We start from the raw sequence: 16,857 nt of genomic DNA on the forward strand, positions 1-16,857 counted from the left end.
TGCACTCACAGGACATGTGGAGCTCTCAGAGTCTATGCGCAGACACAAAAAGCTTCCAGGCACGCATGCGCGTGCACACCCACCCACACACACACACAAGATACACAGGCACTCCCAACCCGCACACTCTGCAGAGACGCAGCATCTCTTTAGTCTCCGTACCTGGGCAGACACACAAACACACATGCATCTGTGCACTGCACACACTCACAGCACACACACAAACACACACTCTGGGCATGAAACAGGCTTCCCCCCCTCGCCCTCAGGCCCTGGTTCAAGGTCTCTCTGCACTGCTAATCCCCTCCACTTGGAACTAATTTACACCCCGGCGGTGGGCAGCCTCAAAGACCACCCACCACCAGCTCCCTGCACCCCCCTGCCATACCAGACATGCAGCGACCCACCCCCAGGTCTGGAGGGGCCCGAGCCCCCTGGTCACCATGGGCCTGGCCCCCTCTTCCCTGCCCCAGGCCCAGCTCCCTCCTCCGCCCTGGGAGGGCGTTTCCCGCCCAGCTCCCCCCCTACACCCACCCGCATTATTAACTGCCCCCTTGGCAGTGATTAAACACAGGCCCCGGCCCCTTCCCTGCTCTCCCCAGGCCCGTAAATCAGAACGGACCCTCGACAGGTCGCCTAATTGTTTAAAGGCTTGCAATGAATGCCAAAAATGTCCCGGTGCCTGGGAGCAAGAAAGCTAATCCCTGCCCGGGACCCCTGCGGGGCTGGGAGCAGCCCCCAGCTGCACCAGGCAGCCACCGTGGGCTGAGGGGGCTAGGGCAGCTGCGGGGGGTGCAGAGGAGCTCCCCACTTCCCACCCAGTGGGGGGGGAAAGCCACATCAGGGCCCTCCGAAGCCAGATGAGGCCTCTGGGTTGTCACGGGATGTGCAGGTGGGAGCCCACCCCACACCTGCATGCAAAGGATTCTGGGAAAGAAGCACCCCACACACACACCCCAACCCCTGGAAAAAGGCTGGGAGGGGGATTTCAAAGGTATCTGAAGCCCCAAGCTAAAGCATCTGGGATGGAGATCTGCAAGTGGCCGTGCCGCACGCACTGAGCAATGTGGTGGATGGGGAAACTGAGGCACAGAAGGACCCAAAAGCCCAGTCTACAAGGGGGCTTTGGCACCTCAGTGACTTGGCCTAGGTTGTCCAGGGAGGTCCCTTCGTGGCCCCGCAGGGGAGTTCCCCCCACACCCTTAGGCAAAGGGACCGTGTTGCTTTAAATCGTCCACGGGCCTCTTGCGGCGCTCCCGGTGCTCCAGGCTTTCAGACCATGGCCAGAGGAGCCCTGCGGACACGTCGCTCGGTCTGGCATGTCCTGCCTGGCTATTCCCCCCTGCAAAAAAAACTCTCGCCCCTCCAGCCCTGCTGTCCCAGCGCCTTTCTCTGGGCTCCCACCTGCCATCCGTGGCTCCCTCCTCCCCGACGCCCCAGGGCAGCGCCAGACAAGCTGGAAGAGGCTGCAGAACAGCAAGGCAGGGGGAAGAGGAATAAAAAAAAAAATCCCAGGCAGAGCGATTATGCGCCTGGTGGGATTGATTTATGAGGCAGATTAAAAGCGCTAACTGCCGGCATGTGTAGCTGGGTTAGATAATGACTGAAAGGGCCGGGGTAGCTGTCTGCAGGGATCCGAGTGCTGCAGCCACCAAGGAGAGAGGGGAAGGTCTCCGCGACCCACGCCGGGGGCAGAAACGAAGCCCCGTTGGGCTGCGAGCCCCAGAGGCACGAGGCTCCTCGCAGGGATGTTCCCCAACAACCTTAGGAAGAGGGGTTGCATTGCTTTAAATCACCCGCACGCCCTTTTGCTGTGCTCGCCGTGTCCCGGGTTTCCAGAAGCCTCCTGAATGTGGCCGGAGGCTCCCCGCGGACGCGTCGCTCTGTCTGGACTGTCCTGCCCGCCTATTCCCCCACCCAGCCCCATCCAGTGTGGGCTAGGCTTGGAGGCCCCCCTTGATCGCCAGCCCCTGGCATGGGCTGGTGCCAGGAGCGGGCCTGGGGCAAGCATGTTCTTCCTCTCTTCAGCCGCCAGCATGGAGGAGACGCGAGCCCCAGCCTACTGGCCCCCTCCCCTACCTCCGTGCCTCAGTTTCCCAGGCATCTCATGTTGATCCTGCCCCGGCTAACATGCCTGCAGTAGCAGAGAGCCCCCACCCCACACCATGCGCTCCCAGCAGGATGCAGACGTCCAGTCGGGGATTCAATCCGAGGCCATAAAACCTGCTCAGGGGCTGTGCTGCCAGGCACTGAGTAGCCAGGATATAAACTGGGGCAGGGGGGTCATGGTGGGGTCCATGAGCTGGGCCACGTTCCCCCTGTCTGGCCTGTCTGGAGCCTGCTGGAAAGACAGGATGGGTCGATCGATCACAGCCTGAGCCTGAGCCAGGACTCCTGGGTTCTCTTCCCAGCCACCCAGACCACCGCCGGCCCTCACCCCAGCATGGCGTGCCAGGCAAGGGCGGCTGGCTTGGACACCTGGGTTCCCTACCCAGCTCCCTGCAGCCCCTTCCCCTCTTGGTCCTGCTTTCACGTCACCCTCGAGGCCTCCCCTCCTGCTCCGTGCTCAGCCCGTGCGAGCACCCTGCTCACAAACCACTGCGCCAGGGACCCGGCGTGGCCTGGACTGGAGCAGAGAGCAGGGATCTGCAGAGGCGGGATGGTCCTGTGGCTCCCCTGAGTGGTGGGGACTCTTGGGGTGTCTGACTGGCTCCTAATCCATTCCCGAGAGACTGCCTCTACTGCTCCCCGACCCCGGGGGCCTGGCGGTGCCCTGCGCCTGCACGGGCAGCGCATCCCTCCATCGCTACGCACGTCTGCAGCTTGGGTCAGATCTGTTCAGCCGGCCAAATGCCTGCATCTTCCCAGACTCTGCCTGCCTCTGCAGCAGGGAACTGTATGTCTATCCGCCCTCGTGGATGCTATCTATCTATCTATCTATCTATCTATCCCCATAGCCCCACTCTATCTGTCTGTATGTCTGTCTGTCCGTCCCTCTCTTTCTTTCCATCTTTCTATCCATCCACCCCCATGGACCCCATCTACTGATCGATCCATCCATTCATCCATCCCCATAGCCCCCTCGCAGCTATCACGCTATCTGTCTATCCCTATAGACCTCTAGACCTATCTCTCCCTCCGTCTGTCCATCCCATCCCACTCTTTCTCTCCCTCTTGTCAAACGGAGGCCCCCCTGGCTGCTGCCCCCCACCAGTTCAGGTGCAGCCAGAAGAGCTGCCTTGGAGGGCAAGAGGAGGAATGGGGGAGGCTGAAGCAGAGCAGTGGCTGTAGCTGAGTGATGCCAGCAGGTGGCCGCGGGCAGCACCGGGGGGCCACAATGGCCCCCGAATCTCTTTGGCTGGGCCCCGTGCCCAGGGGGTGTGGGAGGTAGGGGGTAGCAGCTTCCCTAGCAGTGGCTCACCTGCTGGTCCATGGGGTGCCCCAGGACCCCTGAGCCCCCAGTGTCCCATTCTCTATTGCCCCCCAGCTTTGATGAGTGCCCCCCACCTCTCCCCAGCACAGGGGGGCCGAAGCCAGTCTCACAGCACCTTTCCTTGGCAGAGAACTGACAGATACCACCACCAGGGCGGGGGGACCATGGGCAGAGTTAAGGATATTCATGCCCCACCCCACCCACCATCACTCCACCTCTGTGCACCAGGCCTTGATGTCCGTGTGCAAGCATGTGCACGTAGCACATGCACATAGGCACACACCGTGGAACTGGGCGGGTGCATTTAGAAGTGTGTGCATGCGTGTGCAGCCGTGTGTGGAGTTTCGTGCACACGTGTACAGGGGAGGGTAGCCTTGCAGGCATGCATGGGGACTTCATGCAATTCTGAACCTCACATCTGTGTCTGATATAGTATGACCTCCCCCCACCCCACGAAGCAGCCAGACCCCACCCTGGGCCCAGCTCACCCCAGCGGCATTTCTCCGCCGTGTTTCCGGCGATGGAGAGCAGGGCCTCCTCGCCAGGCCCTCGCAGAGGCACAATAAATGAGGCACTAATTAAGTCGGGCTGGAACTGCTCCAAAGACCCCCCCCAGCCTCTTGCTCCGGCCTGGTGGCCTGCGTCTGTGCTAAGTACCAGGATGTGGGGGATTAGGGAGCTTTGCAGGGGGTCAGGGGACTTTGAGGGGGGGCAGGGCACCAGGGGTGGGAGGCTGGGGGTCTAGGGGCATGGGGGGAGGCGGTGGTCTGTGTAGGACGTTCCTGGGGTATCTGGGGGGGGGCAGTGAATGCTGTGACCTGTCCCATGGCCTCAATATTCCCACAAGCCCCCTCTGCCCCCCACTTGGGCAGGGAGGGGTCACCTGGGTTGGCTAAAGGGCATGTGTTGGGGTCTGCCAGACTCCTGGATTCTCCCTGCACCTCTATGGGGGGGAGAGTTCAGAGTTGCTGGTGGATACCAGAGCCCCCAGCTGCCCCCCTAGCCCACAGCTGTGTCCAGCCCTTTACGGGGGGGCCACCTGGGTGAGACTTGTACCCCCCCAGCTGGGAGGTGGGGGGGGTGACCTACCCACACGTGAACCCCTGCCCGCAGCTCCCACCACACACAGCCCCCTCCATCACCCAGCTCACTCCCCACCACTGTGGGGCTCTCACCTCCAGTTTGCCCTTCCCCACATCCTCGATGCCCCCCCGCTTACCCCAGGTGCCCTTTCCGTGGCTTGCCAAGTCATAACCCAGCCACAGCCCAGGCTGGGGGGGCCGCCACGGCTGACGCTGGCAGCCAGAGATGCTGCTATAGCCTCAGCCCCTCCCCAGAGCTGGGTGCATCACTCCATATAGGCATCCCACCCCTTTCCTCCTACCCGGGCCAGGGGAGCACTGTGGGTCAGGCCTTATTCCTAATTGGCTGCAGCTCTGTCCCCTGCCCTTCACTGAAGGGCTGCGATTGGCTGGGTGGGTCGCATCTGTCAGTAGGTTTCAGAGTCAACGCCCCCCTGGGACGAAGGGGGCAGCCTCGGCCTGTGCCTCTGGGATCGTGGCCAGGGGGGTTTTATGGGGTGGCCCTGGCACCAGGAGGGGTTTTCACGGGAAGCCCCTCGCACACGCACACGGGGCTGCCCCACGCAGGCCTGGTTCTCCCCTAGCCCGGCCGCCGGTGGGCCTGAGGCTCCGTGCCCAGATGCTACCCCCGCACCTGCCCGCCGTTGGTCTCCCACACCTGCTTTGCTCTTCAGGCGGCACATTCCTGATGGTTTCTCTTTGCTTTGCCCTTCTGGAGGCGTCCTCCGGCCCAGCTGCAGCCGGCAGCTCCCAGCCCGCTGCTAATTTATGTGTAAAACAAATGCCTTCCAACTGCAACTTATCTGTTTTAGCACCTAACATTAAACCTCTCCCCCGGGAGGAATCATAACCTCCCCGCTCCCCGCGCCCCGGCCCCTGCAGCTGAGCCAAGCTCTCGTGCCCGGGACCCGGCGCTGCCGTGCGGCTGCAGAGAGCACGCGGGTGTTGGGGCTGGAGAGACGCATCCGGGCAAGGGAGACTGGGGGAGGCAGTGGGATTTCGGGTGCGGGGTGTGGGCAATGTGTGGGGATGTAAGGTTGCACACACGTGCCGAAGGCAGGCGTGGTATGTATGTGCACGTGCGTGCAGGGGTGCACATATGCCAAGGTATGCACCAGTGTGGGTGTGGTGCATATGCACACGTGTGCACACAAACATGCAGGCCAGGGGTACATCCACCAAGGTGTGGACATGCTTACACCCCCTGACACCAATGGGCACAAACACAAAGAGGGACGACACATGCACACCAGCACAGTGCATGCATGCAGCCATGGTACACACACACACACATATACACACACACAGGGGCATGGCATGCACATGCACAGCACACATGTGCACACACACAGTCATGCACATGCACGTACATAAGTAGACTGGCATCAGACTCATGCAAGCACAAAGTTGTGTACAGACACATACAGGGGCACAGCTCACATATACCTCCTGTGCCCCCCAAAGTCATCCACATACATTCACATGCACGCATGCCTGCACACACGCACACAAATAAATGCACATGCAGATACACACACACACATGCGCGCGCAGATATATGCACATGCATACACACATGCATAGATACTCGTACATGCGCACACAGACACATGTACACACACACTTGTTGCCAGGTGTGAATACCATGCAGCAGCCCTGTGTGGCCTTGTCCTGGGGTTAGGGCCCAGCCGGCACGGGCATGGGGCTGTTTAGCATGCGGGCGGCGCGGGCACACTCAGCTTTCCCAGCACGTCCAAGGCAGTCGGGGATTTTAAGGCCCTGCTGAGGTGGAGGAGAATGAGCGAGGAGAGAGCAGCTGCCTGTGCCCCCACGCCGCACAACCCCTTCACCCCCCAGCAATACACACCCCCACACACGCACCCCTAGCTGCGCACATGCCCCCTGCACACACCCCCCTAGCAGCACACGCCCTGCACACATGCACCCCTAACAGCACACACCCCTCACATGCCCCCCGGCACACACCCCTAGCAACATGCCACACACACACCTCTCACATGCACCCCTAGCAGCACACACCCCACACACACACCGCTAGCAACACGGACCCCTCACATGCATCCTTAGCAGCACACACACACCTAATGCATGCACACGCACCTGGCAACATACACCCTCCCGAATGCACACGCACACACACACATAGCAGTACACACCTCTCTGCCCCACACACACACCTGGCAATATACACCCCCGCACACACACACACCCATAGCAGTATGCACCCCAGCAGTACACACACACATACACACATACACACACACACACGTAGCAGTGTATCCTAGCAGTATACACCCCCACACGCATACCTGCCAATATACACCCTCCACACAGGCATATAGGTGTATACACCCCCCACACATCTAGCAGTGTACACTCCCCCACACACACACACCTGCCAGTATACACCCCACACATATGCACATAGCAGTATAAACCCCTAGCAGTACACACACACACACACACACACACACACACACACACAGACCCCCCCACACATCTAGCAGCATACAACCCCATATTCACCCCCACACAAATACCCTTATCAATACATATGTCCACACACATGCCTAGCAGTATACACCCCACATACACATCCCTAGAAGTGTGTACCCCCAACACCCCCCAGCAGTATACACCTGACACACTCCTAGCAATACACTGTCCCAGCCTCCATACGCACCCCAGCAATATACACCCCACATGCACCCATCAGTATACACACACACTCCCCCAATGCACATGCACCTCGTCTTGTACACCCCGCACCCTCTTACACCCACACACTCTCCAATACACACATCATGCACATACTACATGCCCCCCGTGCTGGCTACCACCCACCTAACAGTACGCACCCAGCAGAGATGTGCATCAGACAACTGCATACATACACTCTACCGACACACAGAGACCCGCACACACAGTCCCTGCAGCCCTTAGAAATACGCCAACCACGCATATACACACAACCCCACATCAACACTGCTCACCCCCCCAAACACACACGTCCAATACACCTCACCCCCAATAACACTGTTCCCACACACGCACGCACCCCTTTCACAAACTCACATATAATTTAGGCGTGCACGTGTACACACGTACACACCACCAGGGGAGACCCCCCCCCCTTCGCAGCCCCCCATTAGCCAGCACTTTTAAATCCCTCACCCAGGAATTAATTTATCTGGCTTGCCGATGAAGCTTTTGGGGACATCAGCCCACCCCTGCCAAGAGGGGAAACTGAGGCACGGGGCACCCAGGTGGCTCGAAGTCACGCAGCCAGGCTGGGGCAGAACACAGGCATCCAGACCCTCCCTCGTTCCCTAACGACCAGCCGTCTGCCACCGATGCACCCCCCAAAACCGTGGCAATGTCATGGGGTGGGATGGGAGTGGGGGCTTGTCCCCAGACCCCCCTTGCCCGTCTCTCTCCCAGCTCTGCCTCTCTCAAAGGCCGGGGAGAAAGGAAGGTCAACACTCGGAAGAAAGAAACAACCGAGGCACCGATTTATTATCTTTTTTCTTTGGTGGAGATTTGGCAAGAGGCCGCGATGGGCCAGGGCAGGGCGCAGATCTCAGCTCCGTTTAGCCGGGGAGCGAGGCCGGGGGCTGGGGGGAGGGAAGGAGATGAAAAATACGGAGGGGAAAAAGAATGACTCCTCGCATATGCCCCCCTTCAGCCGCCTGAAAAATGGCTCTGGCTCCGGCGCAGAGAGAGCGAACCCGGCGTGAAGGACAGAGAGGAGCTGGAATCTCCTTCCTGCCCGAGTTTTGCTTAACTCGAGACTCGTTGTAGCAAAGCGCCAGCGATGGGACAAGGCTGTAAAGATGAGTTATGGGCCCGAGACAGGCAGAAATATAACATCATGGAAATGCTAATGACTCCGCGCTCCCTTTCTTTATGGCGGGTGTAATACAGACTTCAATCATAAAAACAATCTTCCAACACTTTAATGGGCTCCATCATGCTCTGGCTTGTCCGTATATTTGAAAGATAAATCAGGGCCCCCGGTTGGAATGAATTTCCCGTCAAACGGTGCTACTCGTTGGAAATTGATTGGCTCCGAGTCCGGAGAGTTTGCACACTTGAGGCGGGGGCTGCGGGAGAGGGAGGGGAGGGGAGAGACATGGTGGTGGGAGCAGGGCGGGGGGGGAGCCAGGGCAGGGGTGGGAAGGGAGGGTAGGTGGACAAGGCCTGGATGTGCATGGCGGAGGAGCCGGCACCATGTTGCTTCTAGTTTGCAGCGGAGCGGGGATGGGAAACTGAGGCACGGGCATGCATCATGCCTCCTTTTGTCATCCCCGGCCTGGTGACCTGAAACCACAGTCACCTGCCCCAGGTGCAAGAGAACCGGGGAGGAAACCCAGGTGTCCGGGCCCCCCCAAACCCCGGTGCTGCCTGTTCTGCAGCCCCTCCTGCCCTGATGCTGGAGTGTTGCTCCAGCAACGCGCGCCGTGAATGTCAGAGCTCCCCAACGCCACGGGCAGGGGGCCACCGAGCTCTGCCACGCGGTACTGGCAGCAGTGCAGTGCCAGGCACCAGGGAGGCCTCCCTGCATCCTTTGTCCTGCCTGGCTCCAGCTCCAGCCCCACTGGAGCATCACCCCAGCCCCCCCCCGCAACCAGTCCAGGGGGGTCCTGTGGGCAGCTCACCACCCCCAGAGCCCAGCTCAGCACCTGCAAGGACTAGGAGAGGGTCAAAGGGCAACAGGTTCCCCTGGCACAGCCCCTGCCCCAGCTCTGCTCCACCCCTACCCGCACATGAGTCCAGGCTCCCCCAGGGCTGCAAGACCTCATGCCCTGATCAGGAGGCACCACGTAGAAGCACCCTATGTCCCGGCCTGGCCACCCACCAGCCTAACGCCAATTGCTTTTTTTGTTAGAAACCCCCAAAACGCTGGTTTTTGCAGTGAAAAAGTCTAATGGGGCCGGGGAAGCCCTTCACTGAATGAAGGGCTGTGCCCAGGGGACTGCCCCTGCCCCAGGACAATGTTGGCAGCGGGGCTGGTGGCTGAGTGCCTCAGTTTCCCCGCCCCATCCAATGAGGCTTCTGGGGCCTGGGGGGTGAGAAGTGCTGGCTCAGGGGGGCCTGTAGAGACTCTTGGCACCTCCGATGCGTCTCCAGAGTCCCGGGAAGGCAGGAGCATCACAGTTTGGGGGTGTCTGGGACTTTTCCAGGGCCTGATTCTGGCCTGGGCTTGCTCAAATCTGGGTGCTTTCCACCCAGCCCCGCGATTGTTGTATCACGTGGGGTTGGCAAAGCAGTTCAGGGGCATCTCTGGGCAGGGAGGGGCCGGGGGGGCAGTGTCCCTTGCTCCCCCATCTCCAGCTCTGCACCCACCATGTGACCCCCCCCACCTTTCTCTCCCCTGCCTCAGTTTCCCTGGCTGTAGCTGCTAACTGCCCTTGGCCAGAAGGCTCAGCCCATAGATGTCCCTTGGCAGGGATGAGGGGCTTGCATATGGCTCTCTCTGGCTATGCCTGCCCTTTGTGCCTCAGTTTCCCCCTCTCTCTAAGGAGTTTCGAAGCACCTGTCTGTCCCCATCCACCCCTCCCTAGCCACAGTGGGTGATAACTTCCCTTGGATCCCCCTCCCCACCCAGCAGCAAGGGTCCAGTTACCCCCGCCTGCTCCCTGGCCTTGCTCAGGCCCTGTCATGGGGTCAATGGGGTGGGGGCTGGGTGGCTCTGGGGAGCCTGGGGACACCGTGAATGTGGGGGGCTTGGGCGGTGTGGGGTCACCAGGGTGCAGCAGCTCCCAGGTGGTGTCTCCCGCCATGGCCCAATCCTCCAGGCTCGGATTGGGCCCCAAAGGGCACTTACCTGGGGTGGGGGGGATCCAGGGCAGGCTGGATTCCCACCCCCCTCTGCCACAGCCCCCTTGGGGGAACTTGGGTGGGTCCCTGAGGGGCCAGGCCTGGAGGGCCTCGTCTGAACAACCCACTCCCTGTCCTAAACTGGGCGCACAAGGTGGACCTTGAACCACCTCCGCTGCGCTCCACCCCAGAGCCAGCCACATTCACAGGGCACCAAAGGGGAATGTGTGCAGCCTTCCCTCACCTCCGTGGCATGGTGCCCATAGATGCCAAAGCCACAGCAGGGAGGGCCCGGGGCCCCCTTCCTGGGGAAACTGAGGCACAGAGCAGGACCTGCTGCACTATGCAGGCAAAAAACCCAGGAGTCCAGCGATGCACCCCCATCTACCCCAAGTAGAGGACAGCCATGCCCTCTACCGGCTCTGGGGCCCAGGAGGTGAATGAACGGGTCCAGGGAGAGACCCCCCCCACCCCTCAGCCAGACCAAGTCCAGAACAATATGCTAGCGTTTAAATCTGAATGGCAGCGGGACGCTTATTGTTATGCTAATTTCCCCATGATTTAAAGGCAACATTTCGCTGTCTCCCGCCAATCACTCAGCCCCTGGCCGGGGCTTTAATATTTGTAATTGAAGATGATGAGAGGCTCGAGCTTCTGTTTCCACTGATAAAAAAAAAAAAATCCGAGGGGGGGGTCTAAATTATAGGCCCCCGAGCAAAACATTATTAATCACAGATTTGAGCTGTCGCTGTATTAGGGCGCCCGTAAATCTCCCTGGCACGAGACATGTTTCGAAGGTAGCTCTCGCCGGCTATTAGGAAATAAATCCAGGCCGGCCCCTTTGCATCCCACGCGCCTCTCCGCGAGTCAATTAATCCGGTAATTGGATTTGAAAAGATGTCAAGAGATTACGGGCGAGGGGGGAGAGAAGGAGGAGTGGGGTGGGGCAGGCGGGGTGGGCCTGGTGCAAGGGACGGCTGGCAAGGATTTCCACGGGGGTCGGGAAGCGTTTGGGATTTATTTGGGAGTGGGGCGAGGGGCTGGCTGTGGCCTGGAAGAGATGGATGCATGCATGCATTCATGGAGGGATGAATGGAGGGATGGAGCACTGGTGACAGGACCTCACACGTAAGGGTCGCACATGCATGTGCAAGCGAGTGTGCAGACACACCCATGCCAGGCTCTCCAGGACAGTCCAAAGGCTGCTGGAAGCCCTCCTGCTTGGGACCAGCGCAGGGGGCTGGGAGATGGGCTTTGGCAGGGAGGGAGATGCCCTCTGATGGGCAACACTGGCAGGGACAGCCCTGCTTGGAGCCACCCAGAGCCCCCAGCCCTGAGCACTTGCAGGAAGCAGAGGCCTCTGGGTCATCTTCAAAGTGGTGCATTCTGGGAGTGGGTCCCCCCCACAAGCTGAGATGCATGGAGCCAGGGCTCGGGGTCCCTACTCACACCCACATGCATACACTAGAGCACCCATATGCTCCCTGCTCCCAAGCACAAGGATATGGGAGTGCATAAACGCAGCCTCGGGCTTGCACACACAGACTGCACGCATGTCACTGTCATGCACACACGCTGCGAACTGGCACCCAGGGGGGGTACCAAGGGTGCACGCACCAACCTGCTCGCGCTGCACATGCCAGGAGCACGCCGGTGTCACTCCATGCACCAGGACCCAGCCTCACATCCACGTTGCACGCGTCCACGCCGCAGCCTCTTGTGCCCACATGTGTGTGAAGCATGCCCTACGAGACACGCGCTTGCATGGCACGCACGTGTGTGCATGCCCATGGGCACACGTGCGCTGTGCTGCTAGCTCTCAGTCCTCACTTCTCTCCTGCAGGCTGACAGCTGGGCAATGCCCCCCAAACCCCCACCCAGAGCCCAGTGGGACCTGATCCTGCCAGGGGCTGAGACCCTCCTGCCTATTGCAGAGTTCAGCACTGAGCAGACACTGGAGCCAGCCCTGCCGCCACCCCCCCAGCTCCATCAGGCCGTGCGGCGCAGACAGGACGGGGCCAGAGGAGGCTGGGGGGGGGGGGGTGGCTTGTCTTTCTTCCTGGCTCCCTCCAGCCCTGTTTGGGGGTCCTGAACCCCCCCCCAACACAGATGGGAAATCCATCAGGTCCTGCCCAGCCCCACTCCCCTGGCAGCCCCCACCCTGGCCAGCCAGGCGTTGTCATGCCAACCCGACCTCCGACCCCCTTAATGGCTATTTCAGATGGTTATTTATGGCAGCGATTAGGGCCTGGCCGGGATTTACGGCTGGACCCCACCCTCCCCCGCACGCCCCCCAGACTGAGGCCTCGGAGGACGTCGGCCAAGGGGGGCTGACGAGGCCTCTGGGAACGGCCCCCGCAGTCCAGGAGAAGACGGGACCAGCTGGCACGGGGGTCCCCGGAGCTTGGACAACACCAGAGCCCCCGTGCCAGGGGGGCTCCCCCAGGGTCCAAGCTGCCCCCCACACCCCAGCCTCCCACGAACACTTGTGGGGGGCAGGGCTGGGGGACGGGGGGTTGCAGGTCGGGAGCGAGGGGTACCAGCAGGGCTGGGAGGGCAGGGGGCTGGGGGTCAGTAGTGAGGGGCACCAGTGGGAATGGGGGGCAGGAGCAGGAGTGAAGGGCACTGGTGGGGCTGGGGGTGGGCAGGGGACTGTGGGTCGGGAGTGAGGGGCAACTCACAGCCCTCCTGACCCCGTGTGTTGCCCCAATCTGCCAGCTGCCCTCCCTCACCTCCAGCTCTCCTGCAAGGAAGAGAGCCCAGGCGTCCTGGCTCCTGGCCCCACTGCTCTAACCACTGCCCCCCACGCCCCTGCCAGAGCCGAGAACCCGGGAGTCCTGAATCTGCCCCCGGCTTGCTCACACCACTAGGCCTCTCCTCCCCCCAGCAATGGAAGCAGAACCCAGGAGTCCTGACCACGAGTGTGAGACACACGAGCCCTGCGCCCCAGCGCCCTGCTCTAACCATTGCACTGCATTGCCTTCCCCTGCCAGACACAGAACGCAGGAGTCCTGCCTCTGCCTAGGATGGACAGACAGGGACCCTGCTCCCAGCCTCCCTAGTAGCCCCCAAAGCTGGAGGGCTCGTGGAGCTTGGTGGCAGGCGTGGGATCTGTGGCAGCCCCAGGCTCCAAGCACATGCCTCAGGACACAGGGCCTGGCGTATCCTCAGCGGCCTCCTCACCCAAGTTGGGGAGGGGTCCAGACCCACGGGGGCCCAGCTCAGCTGCCACCCCTCCACCTCTGGGGTGGTGTACACTCCAGCTGCCCCAAGCAGGGGGTCCAGCAGGGGCTGAGGCCTGGCACCCCTGGGAACAGCCCCCCCTGCTGGGGCACCCCATTCCCACGCAGTGGGGAGAGAGCATGGCATCCCCTACTGGCCCCCCAACAGTCCAGCTTCTCCGCCCCAGCGGTCTCCCATCCAGGCCCACAACAGGCCTGGCCCTGCTTAGTTGAGCACCGCCAGCGGAGGGGAGGGCTACCAAATTCCCTGCTCCCCTCCCTCATCCCCGCCAGCCCCACAGGCCCCCTCAAGCCCCACGGCCCCCAGTCCGAGCCCAAACAGCTTGGCGGCCCTCCAGATCCGAGGGCTGATCAAGCACCAGATTTTACAGCCACCCACCCCAGGCCCTGCAGCAGCCCTGGGGCTGCTCTAAACTACTCTGGCCACACCCCCTCCCAAGACACGCCCCTCGAGACACGCCCCTCCCTCCAGCCCCTCCTGTAGGGGTGGGGCTTATAGGCTCTGTGGGGTTGGGTGGAAAACCTGGCAAAGGATCTGAATGCAGGGCATGCAGCTGGGGCAGCTCCCCCAGGAGGAGGGGGTCTCCTGCTGACTTGCCCCTCGGGGTACAGCCCTGCCCTTGCCCACCCCCAAGCACCTCCCAGCCATGTGAATGACCCTCCCCGCATCCCCTTCCCCCTCCTGCTTTGGCCCTAGGGACTGGGGTCTGCTCTCCCCCCCCCAGCCCCAGCCGCAGGGCCAGTCCAACCTGCCCACCACCACCCCAGACCCAGCCGCAGGGCCAGTCCAACCTGCCCACAGCGGCCTCTCCTGCCCCCCAACCCCCTCCCCAGCTCAGTGAGGCAGCCGGGAAGGCCACGGAAGCGCCATCAAAATGCAGATCGGGGCTGGGGATGAAATAGCGCGGCGTATAAATCCCTCTCCGGCGGGTCGCAAGATGAATCGGCCGCATTGAAATTCCACCGCAGCGATAATTAAACCCCGAGCAGCTCGGCGCTAAATTACATGCCAGGCGCGCGGGGCTCCGGGGCCCCCCCCGGCCGCCAGCCGCGGTTTTATCGCCCACCTGGGTGTGACTACGGCACAGGGGTGTTTTTTTTTTCCTCCGAGACCGTAAAGCTGCCCCGGAGATTTACAGCCCCCTGCTCCCAAATCCGATTCGAGGCAGGGTTTCCGCGGGGGCCCTGGCCCCAGCTTCCCGGCGAAGCAGGGCGCGGGGCACAGGTACAGCCTCGTCTGTTCCCCCCCCATGCCTCCACGGCTGTCTGGGGGGTCTGGCTTCTACCCTGCAACCCTGCCCCTGCACCGGTATGGGACCCGCCAAGCTGAGGTTGGTGAGGGTGACCTCCAGGATGGGGGCTTCCTGCCCAACCATGAACCTCTATCTGCAAGCCAAGGGACCCAGGAGATCGGGAGGGTGGGCAGGTGATGTCTGGGGGGTTGGTCTGCCTTAGCCCTGTGCCAGCCTGCCTTGGCAAGGGGTCAGGGGCATATGGTAGAGATATGGCAAGGGCTGGCACGGGGCAGAGGGAAGGGTCAGCCCAGCCCGGCCCCTGCAGCATCTGTGTTCACCCCAATCCCCTACAGAGCATCTGCAGCACCCGCCTCCCTCCTACTGGCTGGCACGGCTCAGCACCACGGGTAAGAGCTCACATGTGTGCAGGTGTGTGCCTCTGTGCAAGCACGTGTATGGGTGTGTGCACTCATGTGTGCCTGCATGTGTTCATGTGCAGGTGTGAGCGTGTCCATGTATGTGCCTTTGTGTGCATGTGTGTGCATGCAAGTGTGTGCCTCTGTGTGAGCACATGTATGGGTGTGTACGCTCATGTGTGTCTGTGCTCACGTGCATGTGTTCTGTGCGTGCGTGTGCACATGTGCATGTATGAGCCTCCATGTGTGCAAGTGTGTGCCTCTGTGTGAGCACATGTATGGGTGTGTGCACTCATGAGTGTGCTCACATGCATGTTGTGTGTCTGCATGTGTGTGTACGTGTGTGCATCTATGCACCGGTGTGTGTGTGTGCAGGTGTGTGCCTCTGTGTGAGCACGTTAGGGTGTGTGCATTTGTGTGTCTGTGTGTGCTCACGTGCATGTGTTGTGTGTGTGCACGCGGCCATGTAAGTGCATGTGTGTCCATGTATACATGCAAGTAGTCCGGCCTGTGTGTTTGTGTGTGCATACCCATGTGTGCTTGTGTATGTACACCTGCCACTCTGCAAGTCTTTCTTGGGCATTTCAATGTACAAATTCCATGCAGGGGTGTGTGCACACCCACGTGCCAGCCTTCCTGAGAGTTGGCAGGCATGGAAGGTTTCCTTCTCATGTGTGTATTCGTGGAGTGTTTGCACACGTGTTTGCACATACAAAGGTTCCTGCACATGAGGGGGGCAATGCACATGTGTGTTTGTAGGGTGTTTGCATGTGCGTATTTGCACATATGAAGGTTCCTGCACGTACGTGTGCATTCGTGGGGCATTTGCACACGTTTGCATGTATGAAGATTCCTATACATGTATGTGTGCGTGCGCACGTTACATTTGTGTGGTGTTTGCCCACACATATTTGAACGTATGAAGGTTCCTGCACACGTATGTGTGTGTGCACGTGTATATTCATGGGGGTGTTTGCACATGCATTTGCATGTATGAAGGCTCCTGCACGTGTATGTGCGAATGCACATGTGCATTCATGGGGTGCTTGCACACGTGTTTGCACATATGAAGGGGTGTGTGCATGTGCATGTGTGCTCTGTGTACCTGGGAGCCTGCCTCCCCACCGAGGCTGGACACAAAAGCACCTGCCCTCCTATGCCTCCAGGCAGACGAGCGCCCACGAGCCGTCTAGGCCGTTGGTTGTTTCCCATCCAAGGGGGCAGCCACCGCGCCTGTGGGTCTGGGGGCTCCCCCAGCCCCATCTGGTCCCCCAAGGCAAAGCATTCTCGGTGACCGTCTTTCTCCAGAGCCTTTGTTGGGCATCTGAGTCCAGTGCAGAGAGAGATCCTGGCCGGTCCCTGCCCATCGTTGCTCCAGGCGTGCGGGGGGCAAAGGCTGCATCAATGGGGCAACTTCCAGGCTGGACCCCCAACCCTTTGGGGGCCCATTGCAGGACTCCGGGTATGAGGTGCCTGGGCTGTGCTCGGAGCGGAACAGGCCCAGGCCAGACCCAGACATGGAAGGGCCTGCTTCAAGGTCCATGGCAGAGCTGGGGGCCTCTTCTTCTGAAGGGTGGGAGGGGGCTGCACCCCTAGCCTGCATGCCCT

Source organism: Alligator sinensis, unplaced genomic scaffold (assembly GCF_000455745.1).
Source record: "Alligator sinensis unplaced genomic scaffold, ASM45574v1 scaffold1542_1, whole genome shotgun sequence".
NCBI lineage: Eukaryota > Metazoa > Chordata > Crocodylia > Alligatoridae > Alligator > Alligator sinensis.